The 18,666-nt window shown below is 38.0% G+C and overlaps 1 protein-coding gene and 1 long non-coding RNA gene across 3 annotated transcripts in view; one reads left to right on the forward strand and one right to left on the reverse strand.

Annotated features, from left to right (window-relative positions):
• The window catches only part of LOC110827348 (uncharacterized), a 35,816-nt gene extending 18,560 nt beyond the window's left edge, over nt 1-17,256 (forward strand). The window contains exon 3 of the long non-coding RNA XR_002542286.2: nt 15,550-17,256. This is a non-coding gene — a long non-coding RNA (uncharacterized LOC110827348). The remainder of the gene's footprint in view (nt 1-15,549) is intronic.
• LOC110827305 (sodium-independent sulfate anion transporter) overlaps nt 1-18,032 on the reverse strand; it is a 67,062-nt gene extending 49,030 nt beyond the window's left edge. The window contains exons 1-2 of one of the 2 annotated variants that reach the window (XM_022058873.2): nt 17,475-18,032; nt 10,636-10,803 (exon numbers count right to left, since the gene is read on the reverse strand). The gene's annotated coding sequence lies outside the window, so the exon portion shown is untranslated. Of the gene's footprint in view, nt 1-9,709; nt 9,829-10,635; nt 10,804-17,474 lie in introns of those variants that run through there. The other variant, XM_022058862.2, reaches the window with a different exon arrangement.
• Between the last annotated feature and the right edge of the window lie 634 nt (nt 18,033-18,666).

Raw genomic sequence — 18,666 nt, forward strand, 5'->3', positions numbered from 1 at the left:
ATTGACGTCATTCAGCATAAATCATCTCCTTGACCTTTTATATGACTCAATTACAAATACCACGCTGTACGTATAGGCTGGACGTTGTGTAAGTTACATCTGAATACTGTAACAAAGACGTATTCGTTGTGATGTGATTATCAGTTCATCTTTGTCTTCAAGAGTTGCCTGGTAGAATCAATGTTGGCAATGACAATTCTAATACATATTTCTGTGGTTTACGGTAATATTCTTTCACTAAATATAGAAAATTAAAATGCATTAATACTAAGCCTCTCCCCCTCCCCTCCCCTCCCCTCCCCTCCCCCCACTAAACCCAAAATCACACGGTTGAGAATAAGTGGAATTTTACATCCACGCTCCTATACGCTTCCACCACGTGATGGGGAGACAAAGAATACATGAAAAATTTTGGTGGAGAAACATATGGAATATCGACAATGAGATGTGATGTTAAGGTCGAAAGTATATGAAACTGGAGCAGGTTTGTGTCCCATGGAGGACTTTGCTATCACGTTAGCGGTGTTGATTTCTACTACAAAGTACCAGTTAAAGCCGAGAGCCTTCTTTGTGGAATGCTATGGCGGAATACCTATGGATCATCGTTATCAATACAAACAACGTTAATACCTGCCTTCCTGCTGTGACAATACCATATTAATATATTTAGAATAATAATAATTATCTCAGAACGTTACGGTCCAACGTGATACTCTTGGTTCGAGAGGTCCAGCGTACGAATTTTATCCTAACTGGCGTTATTTTTCTCCTCAGTCGCTCCAGATAAATGACGGGTTAGTTACGTTAAATGAGGTCACGACCGCTTCCTTCCACACCTTCCAAATTCATTATTCTCTGCTCACAATGAATAAAAGCCCAGATCACTATCCAGCACGTACCGGGGTTCCTTACGCGGGTTAAATTCCCGTGTGGCGACTCTAACAGGTTAAGAATGAGTGGAGTTATTCCTCCATTCCCACATGTCTGCGTGGTGTGGTGCTTCGAGAATTGCAAGGGAAATTTTCATATTTTCCTTGAATAACACAATTACATAGATATAATTATCATTTAAGTCAACAGACTCCGCCATTATGTTCTAAAAAGTTACAAAGGAGAATTAAGTCATTAAAACAATTCAGGTCTTAACTAGCATTTGTATTCCTATTGGGGTGGTTTGACGGTCGGGTCGACTCAATGTTGCACTTATTAAGGTGAATGTCGACTGGTACATTGCATACAGGTCAATGTCGCTATAGCCAGCGGTAAAAATGTTTGTGCCGTCCTTTGCACCACTATTATCCGAGGCAAAAACATCTAATTATATCGCTGCAGAGATATCAAATTTTTATTCAAGTGTTTAACTAACACGTGCGTGATCAGCCCGAGTTAGGTTTGATGACGCTAGAGCACTCATGAGCCAAATGAATCCAATCCACAAGATTACACACTATTTCAGACAATTTCTGGCCTAAGCCTTCCATGTGGTCTCTTCTTTTCAAGTTTGTCGACTTAAATAATCCAGGCCTGTGCACTTTTCATCTCCTTCTCATTTCACCAGTGTGCCCCACCTAGACTCTCTCAACCCCCATGGTGTGACGACCGTAATAGCATTTCCAAATTATGAAGTGTCTTACTATGCAATTTTCTCCATCTCTTGTTACTTCAGAGTGCAAATGTGTTGATTGTGGTCTTTTTGGTTGTGACGTCAGTAGTCTTGTTGCTGATTACTGACGTTTCGGATGAACGTTGATAACTACCTACAGGACTGGATGGCATCACGACCCAGAAGACCTGGTAAATTAGTATTTTCATTTCCATTGAACAATGGCTAATCATTGCTGAATGACACCTCTGGCCCATCTGACCTACTCTACATCCATTAAACCTAGATTAAATTTCCTTACTTCCGGCTTAAATGATCCTTCATTTCTGAGACTACTGAAGCCCCTAATTTCAATTGTATGTCATTTTTCCAAAGTACTGGTTCAACGACTTACAGAAATATACTACGGAATCTACTGTATAAATGAATAAGGAGACGTTGTCAGTCAGGTTATTGCACTGCACTTGTGCTGGCATAGTTACGTTCCCGACTATGAAGGGAAATCCCCCATGAAACATGACCATATGACGTCATCAAAATACCCATCTCTTCAGATGAAATCCAGTAAGAACAGTGCGATCTAATGACACGGTAAAATTGCGAGACATGTAAATATAGGAACAAGAAGAAACCGTTAAGAGGGTGTAAGACTGCCATGGCAAAACAAGTTTCTCTCGTAAGTTTTGGTCTGCCTGCCCAAATATTTTATCTCTTTGTGGTTTACTTAACGACAACAAAGCTTAGAATAGGACGACTTATGAATCACAAACTTCTAGAAAAATATGGAAAGAAGTGGTCTCTGGCTCATTTAAGATACTGTCGTGGCATTTGTCAGAGCGGACTAAGGAAAATGAGAAACCTCGCTCAGAATACCGGGTCTTTGGTCTAAGATACACACCCGGTACCCCCAAAATGCGAAAACCGAGTAGTAGACACTCGGCAGCGAAATTCAGTCTTCGTAAATGCGATGGATATTCAAATATTCACAGAAAGTGTGCTGAGAATAATGTAATTACTATGATTGTTACCATTATAATAAAATTTCTAGATACAATAATAATAATTATTATTATATGACAAAAATTACACTAAATTTACATAAATGGACGCTTCACAATATGTATTTTTTCATTCAATATCATTAGGGTAATTAAATCAAAGATAAATTTTAGGGACGTACAGCATGCACGGATGGGAGGGTAAGAACTATATAAATAATTTTAGTTTATAAACTGCAATGGAAGAGACCACTTGGGAATGTGAGGAGAGGTGAGAGGTTACCAGCAACATAGATCTTACAGCAGTGGTCAACATTTTTCCCCGGACCAATGATAAACTACCTCAATCATCACCGTGATGACGGTGACAGTAAGCTCCTCTGAAACGTCGGTGAACATCTACTACACTACACGGCGCAACTTCCCAGGAGACTTCTTACTCATGACTGCGAGAACCTACAGTTTTGATTTGAATATTAATGGTGGACGCAAAATATCTACGAACCTGAGATACGTCATAGTAAGAGGGGAAAGGGCAGTGGGGAGAAAGACGCCTCGCTTCCCCGCCTTCCCCATACCGTGGCAGGTAGGCTGGCCGCAAACGTTTGCATTTTGTAACGGTCAACGAAGCTCGGAGATACCTTGCGACACACATACAGGCATAAAGCTCTGACAGTAGTAAAGCGGAGATGGAGGGAATAGTATTCAAACGTCCTCGCTCATATTCAGGGAAGTACGGTGGAGTCGATTATTTTCCTGCAGTTTAAGTTGTGTCCTCAAAGTAAGATCCTGTTACAGACATTTCGATCCTAGAGGAACCTAGCCGACAGCTGGCCGAACTGTTTCAGAACCTTGTGACGATCAGTGAACAAGTGTAACAGATATACTGCGAATAATTAATTGGCAAAGCGATCTGCGTGAAACTGACCTCTGTGTGGCTGTACGCTCTTGACCTCGATACAACTCCTTGTCGTCTAAATGAAGTAACGATCTATGCCACAAAATATGTGGCTACAGTCAGTACATTTGTTTGTGGAGGAATAATGCTGTATTAAGAAGTGGCATTGGCTTGTGTTTAAACAAATATTTACGAGGATTGCGTAAAGATTTCTAGGAGATGACTTGAGAAACAGTTCTAAGCCTCCTGAACTCGTATTAATTCAAAATATGAATTAACTCTAGATAGAACAGTCCCTCAAAAACGCTAATATTCGCCCAGCTGGTTCTAGAAACTGCTCGGATTTCACGAAACAATGATATTTATTATCGAGTTCGTAACAGAACGCCAGATTAAATTAATCTATTCCAGATCGTCACACCTAGATTCCCTAGTCATTTGAATAGTATCCTACCATCTTTATTCAAGTTAAGACGAAAGACGGGAAAGAAGTAATCATCATGGTAACTGTTGAAATAAAATTTAAATAATACCACAACCCCCACCGTCATCCCATAGCAATAACATGAAAATGCTAAGAGAGTCCATAAAGGTAAAAGAAAAATATTCCCCTGTGTCTAAGCACCGCCATGACGGTGCAGTCTATTAAGGGCAGACTCACACACTGACAGCTGTACTCTCGCAGAAAGAACCCGGTTCCAGGGTCCGATTTCATCATCTTGTGAACACGGTGATGAAACTTCGCATTTTCCACAAAAAAAACACTCTGGTCCATGAAGTTGTTTAGATTCTCAATTCCTACAGAACGTGACCTAAATTAGTGCGATTTATTAGAGAATATTTCGACAAAATTCATTCCCTTTTATGGCAAAGGTAATGATTAAAGTAAGTAAAAATAAGTGTCCCGCTATACGTCACGTAGGCGTTTGGGGTAAAGATCTCTGAAACGTTCGTAAATTTCTACCTGACTGCAAGACACTATTACACAGAGCACAGATATATACGTACTGACAGCAGTGAGAAACACAATACTACTTAGATAAAATATATTAAACATATAACCTAAAGTTATATAATTTAATTTTCAAATAATCTCAATGAATCAAATAAACGTAATTATTACATTTATAGTCAAGTTCACGTAATATAATTTCAACAGAAAAAGCTATCACGTAGGTGTACTGGGACGTGGAGAGATTCAAAACCCGCAAATTTATACACATCACATAAAAGCCTTAACACCAAACACATACTGCAAGATAAGACAGACACGTACGTAGACAAATACCACTTAACAATACTAACAATAACGCAACATAAGTTTGCTATTTTTTTAAGTTAACAGTTTAAATTATACGATTTCGTGTAAAGTAAGGTTATAACGGGCCCATTAAAACAAAAATTGAGTCACCACAATAAATTCGTTGTAAATTCAAAATCCAAAATTTGATCGAAGAGAGACAGGCATGAACTCTCCAATATGCACTCATTTTATGTACATCGCCAAAGGACGCGTAAACAAGACCATAATCCGAATCTGGAATCCGCGGCCGGTCCATGATCCAACAAGCAAGGCCCGTGACATCCGAACAAGACGATGTCACGTCAAACAAATAACATTCGTGCTAAAATCAAGGCCTGGCAGAACAATGACATGAAGGACGCATCAACAGGCCGTGATGAACATGATGCTAGCAAAATAAAAGGAACTAAATTTCAGAGAAGGGGCAAGTTTCGTGAAAAACAATTTTTAACCTTTACCGTAGACCTGATGTTGGAAATTCTATTCGGGAAGCCGAAATTTGCTTCAAAAAGTTCGTAATCACCAACAGTACCACAATCTTAACAAAATTACAAATACTTCACAACCTATTAACACACCAAATTTCAATATCCTACGATAGAGCACTAGTAGTGCTGAAAAGTTCGCATAACTGTTAAGTTGGTATCACTGATGACAGTCCTTTAGTGACATGATTCGAACAACTTTTAATAAAAAGCATTAATGGTTTAAAATTTATTAGGAACACAGACATGCGAATGTAAAAACTAAGGAAAATTGGTTGTTCTTTGTTGTCATCATCATCATCATCATCGTACCATCAGTGAATTACCTCCTGAGCCATATACAATCCTTAATCCAATGCAATATTACCCTCCCATCTTTGTATCCGTAATTCAAGTGGTTGATTTCATTTAATCACATATTGACTGAAGCAAATATATTCGAAGACATTAGATTTACATAGATTTATAATATTAATTATTGAATATATATTAATAAGACACAAAATATGTTGGGTGAAATAAGATAAAACAGTAGTTTAAAAATATTAATCGTAGTTTATTGTGGATAATGCAACGGTAGCGAAAATACAGTTTTATAATGAACTAACTAATTTGCATATGTCAAATTTAGATGTTTTTATCTTTACAATCAGGTAAACGATAACTCAGTCCAGAAAGCCAAATGTCCCCAAGAGTACTGTCAATTTTCTCTCCTCCATCTTTAATTACAGGACTGTGGCTCTAGAAATTATACCACAACAGTATTCCAAACCGTAACCGATTTATTCGTACATATTTGTAACAGCTACAGCTATTAAGAGAAGTTCAGTAACGAAACAGACCACACAACAACAACAAAAGAAACAAAAAGGCGAAAGATGGAGTCAAATTTGATGTATTGTGTCCTCAACGTGCGTTCTTATTCTTCTTGACAGACAGACAGACAGAAATCTATTTTGTTGACAAGCAGACACAGCAATGCACGTCTTAATTATTATTGTCCGCGTCATTAGCTTGGCATCAGCAATACTCCTCAGCAGTTATTTTAATCAAGAAACTTGCATCCTTTTATGGGACCAGAAAGTTCATTACCATTGAATCATATTCAAAACCAGTCCACCACACATCCGCTCTATCCACAACTTTCATTTAAATTCTTTCACAAAAATATGTTGAAGTCATTTTTACAAAGACATCACACATGAACCGGCGGTACATTAAATTATCAGGTGTTTTAATTTCCGGGGTCGTAGACCTGTCCCTAGTGTAAAATTACGCTTGGCATAATATTCAGATCATAAAAACTAACGACTATGTACAGTGTAAGTATAGTGTAACCCAAATAATACCTATTTTATTCCGATTACACAAACGCTGAGTGACAGTTTCAGTTATGCTTCAAGTGATCGAAGGAATGCGATCGGCCACGCAACTGAACAGAACGGTGTTCTACGAACTAGTTTATATGCAGCCATCACACAACTAATACACAGACGTCATGCTGTGTGTAATACCAGGTAGCCTAAGTGCATTTCTCTCGACTAAAATGACTATTTCAGTTGGTTCATTGGCACTTGAAGAAAGTCGTGACGGAACAAAGCAATATAAAGCTGTTGATCTGCTTCGTAGACTACGAAAAATGGACACAGCCATACTCATTCTCAAAAAAAAAAAAAAAAAAAAAAAAAAAAAAAAAATTTCACAAAATTTCATCACTTGGAAGACACTGGCATAGAGTGGAAGATAATATTAGAAACGATGTTAAAGAAACAGTCAAATACAATGATGTGGAGTGGATGCGGGAGTAATGAACACTGGTTACATAAAAGGCGAGAACTTTCTTGACCAGCTGAGCATCTATCAGCTTCTAAAACGAGCCAGTTCCATAGATTTATTCAAGAGAATTTCACCGTCACTGTTCATTTTCTGAGACAGTTCCCCAAACTCTGCCTTCCTCGAAACCCCAAGTACGTTAGGCTATGTTAAGTTACTTCAGAACAGTTTAAGTTCATTACAGGTAAATTTTAATATTGTTTCTTCCTTTATATTCACTGAAACGTACATATTTTACACTCAATCCATGCTCAGATCTGTTTTAGATGGGGTTTACTGGAGGAGCAAAAGACCGCCCTCCCCTTCACCGACTGAATGAAGATATTTTTGGTATCTAAATTCCAGACAGCCACACACGTCTTGCAAACCAGAGATTACTAACTCACGGTATCTGAAACTTGAATACCAGACAAATGTCAAAGTTGCCTGTCAATGCAAATTGTATATACGCGGGTAAGTTTCCAACACAATACGAGGCACAACATAGCTCAGCCATTCAACAACAGACACTAATCAGCTGACTTCCTGTTTATTCACCTTGCAGCCAGAGGCATCACGACTTAATTATATCTGACAACTCATTGAAAATATTTTAAATGCACTTTCAGTACTCTCGAGTACAAAAAACTGCCATTATATCATCCGGGGTTCGATCTCTAGTAAGAGTAGCGGTATTAATTATTATTATTGTCATTGCCACTGCATCTAGAACAGGTCTAGGGAGCATCCAATCTCCTGTCAAATAGATATCTCGTAGGAGATTCAAGCCGGCTAGTTAACAGACAGTCGCACAGTGGACGAATAGGAAACCGGATATACGTATATATACAAAACCTCTGTTTCTACTGTCCAAACAAAACACTAAACTTCAGTTGTTAAAACTAATTATTAGAATCGAAAATCCACGTAGTGCAGAGATAAAGATCAAGATGACTAATGGAGAAATACATTGCATTCCGGTACCTAACCTAACTCGACGGTCCAACATCGGCGAAACACCAAACTTTGTCGTGGTAAAGTGGTTCTCATTTCTGTGTTGTAATCAGAAGGTCCCGGTATCGAAAATGCCTGAAAGTGGGCCATGACAACTTCCTTCTACTTACTTTCCAACCAAATAACATTGGTGCTGCATACTCTGAATTTTAGACAGCGTCGTTAAATTAACAAACAAAACAAGAAGCATCATGGAAACCAAAGCCGGTCGTTTTAAACTATAAGACAGTTCTGTCCATCTCCAATCTCGTTAATTTCTATCTGAGTAATGCGGTCATGTTTCCAGTCTTCTATTGGCGTGGTTTCCTCGCCAAAGTCTTTTGTCAATTCCGTTTTCCACCCATTTAAGCCACATGCCCGTCTACTTCAGTCTTCCATCTCGTTATCATAATAACAGAACGTGTCCTGTATAAACACTTGGTTCTAATTTCTCCGACACCCTCCATTTCTCTTATACGTCCATTTTAGGTCAAAATATTTGGCTGAATAATATGTTTATAGACACTCATGTTCTCTCAGTAAAAGGCTACCTCACAAAACAAAATGTGGAATTATTACTTCATATAATACTAAATTTTGAACCTTTCACGTTACCTGCCACCCAGTACACTTTTCTGCTTCTTATTTTATACGTACGATCTGAAGCTTTCACGGTGACAAAGCAGAATGAATTCTTCTCGGGGCTACCAGCCGTGTCAGGTGGTTAAATGGCGAAAACACCGACGTTTCAACAAGGCAAGAGCGAAGATGGTTCTCGAAACGTTAGTGATTTCTCCATTTAACCACCTGACACGGCTCGTAACCCGAGAAGAATTCATTACATTACATAATTATTAATTTTGTCCTATAGGCTATTGTATTACTTTGAATTACCTGTACACATTCTGGCGGAAAATAGTACTATTGAAATGGGATGACAAATAACTTTAAAGGGTCCAACTGTCAGCAAACGTAAAGTTGTAACTCTGCCTAAGCACCACCCCATGAATACGTATGGAGAATGGAGGTAAAGCTCCACACATTCTTAACCTTCTCACTAGATGGAGGTGAGTGAGCGATCGATCAGCAGAAGCACCTACAAGACGTGCCCCAGAGCCGATTTGGACATGTTGATGAAGACAACAGCCCTACACCCACTCCAACTTTCCATCCCTTATTAAATCACATTACTGGATGAGCAAGATGATTTTGGCTTGCCTTGGGGTTCTATTATAAGATTTTAGTTTTCCTTATTTTTTTTTAAAAAAAACAGACGACTGGTACAAATAAAAATTTCAACATTCTATCAACATCTTCTTTCCTATTTAATTTCTGTTTAAATTTTAATGTTACTATTATTTCACCAAATAAAATTTTACAACCTTCACATGTTCGGTTCCACTCTTTGAAGTCTAGAAAACGGATGGACTATATACTTATCACAAAAATAATCACTTTGAAACAGACCATCACATTCCAATCGAACAGACTTATTTCGGTTTACGGTACTCCCCATTTCACTCAGCCTCGAAGTAGGTCTACTTGGTTCGTAAAGTACAGCAAATTTGCTACGTCAGAGGAGCAGAAGTCCTATATATTATCTTAGCTGTGACTCACCTGTCTTGCGCCTTACGAAATGCCCCCACCCTCACTGCAGAACACACACCAGAGACTGACAGAAATCTCCGCTGGAATCAGCTGTTACCTTGCAGACTGACACAGACAGACTGAATTGTTAACAGCAAGTTTCAACACGAACGAGTACAGGCCCTGTCACAATTATACCTTCCCCTCCATACCTCATTCAGGTACAGTCACCACAACAACCATACACACATACAAAATACAAAAACAGTTGGACTCTCACGTGAAAGAAACGTAATTTGATTAATTTCTGTGGTGTGAGGATTCCTTCATTCCAACAGAAACGAAACTTCAAATCGTAAGTCATTATTTTTTATTCCTGTTTATTTGTTAACTTTTTCTGAACTGAATGCGTAATTTTGCTGCAAATTGTGACTTGAGAAATACTGAAAATATACTGTTTAACCAACGGAAGGAACAGATAATATCACGGGGGGCCTGTCTCTGGGTAGCGAATCCATCCTGATATCTTTCAAATTTAGAACAGATAATGTAAAAGGTAAATTACGGCCTTTGTCTACGATTTCTGCGCACACAAGGTCACGTGTTTTCTTACAGTGGTACAGACACGTGTGAACACACGGTTAGAAGCGCTGACGGAAGCAACCTCGCTATTATGCTTTCATTTTGTGTATTTTGTTGCAAGGAGTGCGTTGTAATGACGTCGCCGTGTTATGCAGGATTGAGTGCGGCACGCAGATTCGTTTGTATTTAAAATGCAAGCAACAAGGGTACAGTTGAGAGCCACGGTTATTTCGAAACACTACACTGAGGTCGAAAATTCCAGTGCAAACAGGGAGAAACCTGCAACTATGGATTTCTGTAGTGGAAATCTTCTCAGCCTCCACCACCACTCACTCTGTACATATTTCCAGAATAAGATTTCTGTCTCCACTCACCCGAACGCCGTCAAACACGGAGCTCGCCCAACCGATGATTATCAGCGGACTTGGCTTTCCGGGATGCGACGCGTCGAAGGTTGAAAGTTACCCAGCTTATCGACAAACATTGCAGGTGCCATCTTCAGAGTGGTTCGACGTTTTTAGAAGTTTCATATGAGGCGCCACCTGGTGCAGACATCACAAAATTTTATATTTTTAAACAGCGCCATGGCTTTTAAATTTATAGTTATTTCCATAAGCGTACTTTTCTCCACAGTAACCAAAGCGATATTAATAGATTAATTTGATTTCTGTGAAGGGCAGTCACTTTAAGAAAGCAATTATTGTAGTACAAGCGTGGAAAAACCAGTTTCTGAGATGGACCACCGGATATTCTCAGACTCTACTGAAAGCGCGCAGGTATAACCAATATAAAGACGTCTGGGTTTCACGTTTTCGAGTGACCGGATCTGACGTGACACATTCCACGTGATGTTCTAGCTACTGTTCACGCAGGGGCTACAACACTTCCGGAAATACCCAGCAACTTCACATTACCGGAAGTGCTTCGTCATTAAATGTACCTGTCTCCTGCCATTCTGTTCAATTTTCGACACTAAAAGCAAATAATATTTGCACAGCAAATCTTGTTATCATCCTTCGTACACAAATATTAAGGCATAATTTAATCTACACACAAAGCCACACTTTCCAATGTCTTTCTTTCTCTCTTTCTTTCTTTCTTCACGGTTAGGCGTTAATTCTGTGCATAAGGCACATATGAATAATTCAGAAACTAATACATTCTCACGTTCTTATATTTAACTGTATTTTCAGAGTAGGAATGGCATTCTTTACGAACTTCCAAGCTTCTTTCTTCCCGGTTTTCTCTCCAGTTTTCAAGCCTAAATTCTGACCAAGAAGTGACATGTTTTCGATATAGTCAATATTAAAAAAATTAGAAATAAATATAGTTTTCTCTCCACTCATTGTGATTAGCTTCGCAACAGCGATCTTTATTTGTGATTAAGCAACATCAAGACCACTGATCTATGAAAAACACAATAGAAACGGTTTGGGAAAATATTTGCACTGCACTGAAATAAGTATTTCCATTCACACATAAACTGTAAAAAATTAAATTTCTCATGCGATTTGTTCCGCTTTGAAAAATAATACAATTGTAACAGATTTACGTGTGAATGAAAACATGTGACAAATTTAGAAAGTACTGCTCCTAGCTTGTTACAATAACTAGCCTATAGGAAACGTTCACAGCAATAGACTGTACTGAACAACTTCACACTATTGAAATAGATCTGCACAATTAAATCTTTCTGTCACAAACAGATCTCGACACTTATGTAAGTGGACACTAGCCATTTCAGTGATTCAGAACAAAAAACCTAAAGCGAATCGCACCGAAGTCTCTGCATTTTAGTCAGAACAGAATAATAACCCAGTGACTAGAAAGAATTCCTTTCACTTCAGAGAGTTTGGTTCGGTTCCGTCACCGGACCATCAATGCCACGATTAACTGTCATTATTTAAATATCTAATATTATTTTAATTAAAAAAGTTAATACATTAAACACCGACAACAAGATTGTTTGTATTTCCATTGTAATCATTGCCCTGATGATGGAGGCAGCAAGGACCTCTGAAACTTCATTTAACTTCTACCAGGCTACAAGGCTCAACAACCCAGAAGATAGCCATAATGTTTATTAGTTTTCGTCCTAATCGCCCTGATGATGGAGGCAGCAAGGACCTCTGAAACTTTGTTTAACTTCTACCAGGCTACAAGGCTCAACAACCCAGAAGATAGCCATAATGTTTATTAGTTTTCGTCCTAATCGCCCTGATGATGGAGGCAGCAAGGACCTCTGAAACTTTGTTTAACTTCTACCAGGCTACAAGGCTCAACAACCCAGAAGATAGCCATAATGTTTATTAGTTTTCGTCCTAATCGCCCTGATGATGGAGGCAGCAAGGACCTCTGAAACTTCATTTAACTTCTACCAGGCTACAAGGCTCAACAACCCAGAAGATAGCCATAATGTTTATTAGTTTTCGTCCTAATCGCCCTGATGATGGAGGCAGCAAGGACCTCTAAAACTTCGTTTAACTTCTATCAGGCTACAAGGCTCAACAACCCAGAAGACAGTCATCTTAAAACTATTTTATTTGTGTACGTACTCAGCTGAATGGAAAAAAAGTTATTTACCCATTTAGTTTGAAAGAAATGCAGTTCCTCTAATCGTAAGTAACACGCGAAATGCCTACTGTAAAACTCGATAAATGAGGAAACGAGTCATCCCATTAGAACATTTGCAAAATGTAGATTTGCAGCAACATTTAGCGGTGAAGTGTGAAGTCCGAATTGTCACAGCAGTGAGCATGTGACAATAATTGGAGTTGCGTGGTGTTTCACAGCCAATTCACGGCCACGGTCTGCAAGAGACACCACATTCAGGTACAACAGCTGAACTCTGCACCGTCATTTCTGTTGTTACGGCGACATTCCGTCTTGACACGCTCAAGGTCACATTCTTCTACTCTGAAATATGCAGATTAGGCTCGGTAATATTCCACAGTATGGACGATAAACATTCATACTGGCAAACGATTATAGTCCTTGATGCAAATGAACATAAATGTTGAATCTGAGCGGCCTATTATATTGTAGCTTTAAAGAAAACTTCCTGAGTTTACTCAACGCCGTAAGACGTATGGGTTAGTGAATTTAAAGTTCTGCTAGACTTCGACAATGAAGCCATCAACTGTCACTGGTCCGATAGGGTGAGACTACGCGAAGAACGGGTCTGTCATGCTGCCGTATTGGGTCACTTTGTTGACAGATCTGTTCTAGGTGGCCATAAGCTCTAGTAATTCCTGGAAAACCGATTTAAAAAATAATCTATTGTGTAAGGTATTATTATGCTCACGACTTCACAAATGTTGACAGGAGCCATACGAAACTCCTTCCACCCGTCGGCTACAACAATGGAGGATGTAATTCCTCAGGGGTGAGTTGCAGGTTCATGTACTATAAACACTGTTTAATTACTTTGGAACACAGGATAACAATAAACTCTGGAAATAGCAGTTATTTTTCAATTAAAATGACATTATCCGCTTTCCAAAACTCTGAAGATCAGGTACACAAAACAATAATTTTTTTCAGTTATTTGTATGGGTGTGAAAACTAATCTCTTGTCTTAAAGAAAAGATTTATATTACAAATGTGCGAAAAAAAGTCCTTTTGAAAATATTTTAAAAAGTGTTCTTTGGCCCGGCACTTGGTTCGTCTCTGAGCAAATGTAGTTTAGTTTCATATTTATTTGCGCGCTGTATGAAACTTTCAAAATCCTTGGTTATTTAGAATCAAAACCCCTAGGAACAAAGCTCTAGTTACTATTTTTTAACACCAGCGTGAAAATGTACAAGACAATTACACTTGAAAGACATTACACAACTTCGAGAAATAAATTAAATTACCGTAAGTTTAAACCCCAGGTCGGTGGACTGAGTTTCGTATGGGTACTAATTTTTGTTAATATAGGTATTCACTCTACCCAGATGGTCATTAATTTAGTGAAGTTTCAAGGAATTGTTGGAAAATTTATGTTTTTTTTAAACCTTTGTTAGATCTGGAATCTTTAAGACTGCTGCTTTGTTTCCTGTCTTCAATATTACCTTATTATTATTACTAACTGGCTTAACTACGCATGTAATATAATATTACGTACGACCTGAGGATAGCCTAGAGAAAAATGGAGCTTTACGTAAGATTCCTAACAATAGGACTCCCTAGAATTTAATGACGTAAAGACTTATTGTTTAACGTATGAGTAACAGAAATGTTCCTTCATGTGTGCATGCATAATGTGAAAGTGAGGGCGTTTAAACAAAAACCAGATAAACGCCAAGGCCAATGACGTATGGAAACTAGCATAGACGGCAATTATAAAATATTTGTACTCCCTTACAACGAGCCTTTCCTGTCTTGTCTAGTTCAACAGGGGAAAATAACAGGGGGCGTTGACTGATTTTAAATTTAAGGAAGATTTCTAGGCCTTATAGTGTGAAAAAACAGTAATGGTTGCAAATTAAGAATTAGGAGGAAACCGTTTCTGGTGGATTTATATATTATCTCAGTATGTGCCAGAAGATACAATGAAAATCACAATGAACCACCAAACACTAAGACGGAGCTTTGTTCCTTCGGTATTATGCTGCAAGGCTGAATAATAATGGTAAAAAAGTAATAAAGGATTGTCAATCAGTTACGGGTGGAGACAAAGCAATCTGCTGTGAGGTATTCTCAACATTTTTCATAAGCATCCAAGGTAAACAATGCAAATTCCCAATCAAAAGTAGCAACCTCAAGATGTTGTCACGTGACCTCCAAAATATGCGTAAGATACTACTTTTTTAACTATGGCGTTCACGTCAGAACCGGTTCATAACAGTTGAGGGAGACTTGGGCAATTGAAATAAAGCAGTTTGCGAGTCGATCGATATTTCCTTGAATATCAATGAATCGGGCTATAAAACCGGATTCCTCTAATCCAACTGTTTCCATCTTCAGGGACCAAGATGGATATAAGTCCACGCGGCGTGACAACCCAGAAGACCAGCATCGATATGGTTATGAATCTTCAGAGGACAATGGCCTACAATGACATACTATAAATATGAATCTGTTTAACACATTAGCACTTCCCTCAGAATGTACCATACGCAACTATTCTTCATATGGGAATTTGTAAAAAAATACTATAAAACTGCACAGCTTATTGTTTTTGGAGAAGGCCCTGAGTAAAATGACATATTTATAGTCATCTCAGGAACTACTGTTATGTTTACCAATTAAGATTACAGAACATGTAATTAACAATATTAACAGCATGTTGTTATGTTTTTCAGCGGAAATGGCGGCTGAGTCGAGTTCCTGTTCTTTGTGAGTGACCAATCAGCGCAAAGGAGGTCTGCTGATAAGCAACTAGACCTCAGTCTGTTAAGTAACCCCGTGGTAGAAGCATCGGCAGTTCTTAGGTGTACTTTGAGTAGTGTTATAACAATTCACTGGAAACCAATGCTACATCTTGCACCACTGTATGTTATTTCCTTACCTTCTCGCCCCTCCGCCCCACTCTTTTACTTCCTACAAAGGCACAGTACATGTCCAGCCGCCAATTCGGCTGAAAACAATAAAAGTCACAGAGAAGCTAACAGAAAACAGAGCAATATAATATAAAGCCAACATCTACCAAGAAAAACAGCATAAACACACATTCCAAAGCTCAAGTTCAAAATACGATAAAAGTTAATTTTTTCTGATACAGTTTTAAAATGCTAATTATATCATCAGCAAGAAAATATGTCACTTGACAAAGGAAAATATCTATGCCATTAGGCCACTGAAATTGGGGCATTATAAAACACGGAGTTTCCTCAAGGTTCAATATTGGTCCCCGGCTTTTCCTCATGTGCCTACCATTAACTCTCAGTCTAAACCCATACTTCTCGTGGATGATACTAATATTATTATTTCACATCCAGAAATTAGTCTTTGTTAGCTTGAACAAATTGATTGAAGCCAATAAACTTACATTATATTTTGACAAAAAATGTCATAAAATTTTGTACTACCAACAAAAATGGTGTTAATCTAGGTATAAGATATAGGATAAAACAACTGAAGAAGTAGAAACAACAAAAATTCTTGACCTACAAACAGACAATAACTTAAATTTGAAAACACAGATTCAATAAACTAAACTAAGCTCAACGTTCTTCGCTATGAGGACTGTCACGTCTCTCACGAAAACAGAAACTTTAAAATTAGTCTACTTTGCTTATTACCATTTGATCATGTCATATGGAATTATTTTGTAGGGAAACTCAAAGACAGCAAAAAAGTATTTTAAATTTTAAAGAAAATCGTTAGAATAGCATGCACTAAAAGGAGAGCCTTAAGTGGTGAATTGTTTAAGGAATTTAATATTCTTCTACAAGCCAGCAAAATCTTACTATCATTATTATCATTTATAGTGGACAACACAGAAAATTCTGAAAACTCAGATATCCACAATATAAGTAAAGATACAGATATGGCCTTCATGTGTCAACAACTAACCTCAGTAAATATAAAAAATGAATTAACTATGCTGGAATTAAGCTATTCATTTAAATTACCCCCACTGCACAGTCTGAAACAAGATATAAAGAAGTTTAAACCAGCACTGAAAGAGTATCTCCTGTCTCGCTCCTTCTAATCCACAGATGAATTTACCTTAATCAAAAATTCTTAGCGATTATAAATACATGTATGCAATAGGGGTTATGTTTTCTTGTGTAATTATTTTTATAGTAATACTGTAGCTGGCTGTAAATTACTGTCATAACTATGTAATTTATATTAGAAACAAGTACTGTATTTGTACTATGACATGTTCTACTTCTTTGACTTTGGCCTATGAAGGATCTGTAGAAAGTAAATAAATTCTGTTGTTCTATTCTATGTACATCTATATCCTTGGCTTAGGCCTATGAAGGATCTATGGACTGTAAATAAATTCTATTCCAATCTAGTGAGTTTACACACTAAAGTGGAATGTCATTTGAACTAAAGTTTGCTGCACTCATTTTCCACTCTATAGTCAAAAAACACAATAAACATATGAAGATGGCTGTCTTCTGGGTTGTTGCGACGTGTAGTCTGGTAGCAGTTTACTGGCAACACCGTGCAACAACCCAGAAGGCAGTCATCTTCATACTCTTTGCCATGAAAACCTCAAATCCTACACAATAAATGCTGACAGAAGCAAATAATATCAATTATGACTTACTTTCAAATTCTTCATCACAGGATATGTGTCAATAAACCGATCGGAACTCGTAAGCTGCCAGTGTTGATAACCTATGACTAAAACCGTAAGAGAAACGCCAGATATCCGTATGTATACGAAGCTTGAAAACCGCGCTCTCACAACACGCCATCTTCCAATAGAGTTAATACCAACATAGCCAATATACCGGCGCAAAATGTAAAATCATTACGGGAATATAGTTATCAATAGCCAAAAGCATGGAGTATCATGAGAATCTGAATAACCATAAACTTTTCAAGGAAGAATTACTCTTGAGCCAGTTAGCTACTTGGCTGGTGAGTTAGTTTTATGAAATTCATCTTAGCTACGGTAGAAAACTCCATCGAGCAGAGTTCTTCTTGAGAGACAGTTAAATGTAAAACGATAATCTTCTTTTTATGCGTAAAGATAAGACAACGTAATGCCTTTAACTCACTCTACAGTACGCTCATGACGATAAGTACGCGTAAATTCACAGCAAAAATGTGCCACTGCCTGTGGTTGCCTGATTATTAACTGATCTAAGAACATTCACAACTACCTGCAGCTCTACAAGACAATACTGCAACGTAGCGAACTAAATGATAACAGCGGGACAGAGCACAGAACACATGAGCAATACACTTCCGCCCTCAATCGCGCTAGACTTGTAACGGTTCTCACGTATAAAATTTATCTCCCAAAACATACAATGACCAACATAATATTCATACAGTAACCCAATAAACATTGTCACAAGCCTCTACAGATTCAATACAATGGTTGTATCTACTGCAGCCAACAGAATACGAATTCCGAAATTCACTAAACAAACACCGCACAGCAGAAAACAAGGTGTTTCCCCAATGCACATATGGAGATGGAGGGGCAAATCATTTAGCAAGAGGGTCCCCATTATGCAGATTGAGTATCATGGCTGTAAATATTACATAAATTATTCAAAAACCATTTATTAAAAAGACTGGTTATCTCTGGCACTACTTTTCTCAAAAGCTATGTTTGACATTTCATAATATTGAAACATAAAAATGCACTTTAGAATTTGTGTATTTAACTTTTTCCAATCCACGTTGGATTCTGTCAATGCAGTGTTCTGCAACCAGTGTGTTGCTGCAAGGTTTGAGGTGTGCCATGAATTTTTATATGAAACTGCACATTCACACATTATAGT

This window comes from Zootermopsis nevadensis, unplaced genomic scaffold (assembly GCF_977971745.1).
Source record: "Zootermopsis nevadensis isolate Lab colony 2312 unplaced genomic scaffold, Znev_1.0 Znev_ptg000003l, whole genome shotgun sequence".
In the NCBI taxonomy this organism is placed as follows: Eukaryota; Metazoa; Arthropoda; class Insecta; order Blattodea; family Termopsidae; genus Zootermopsis; species Zootermopsis nevadensis.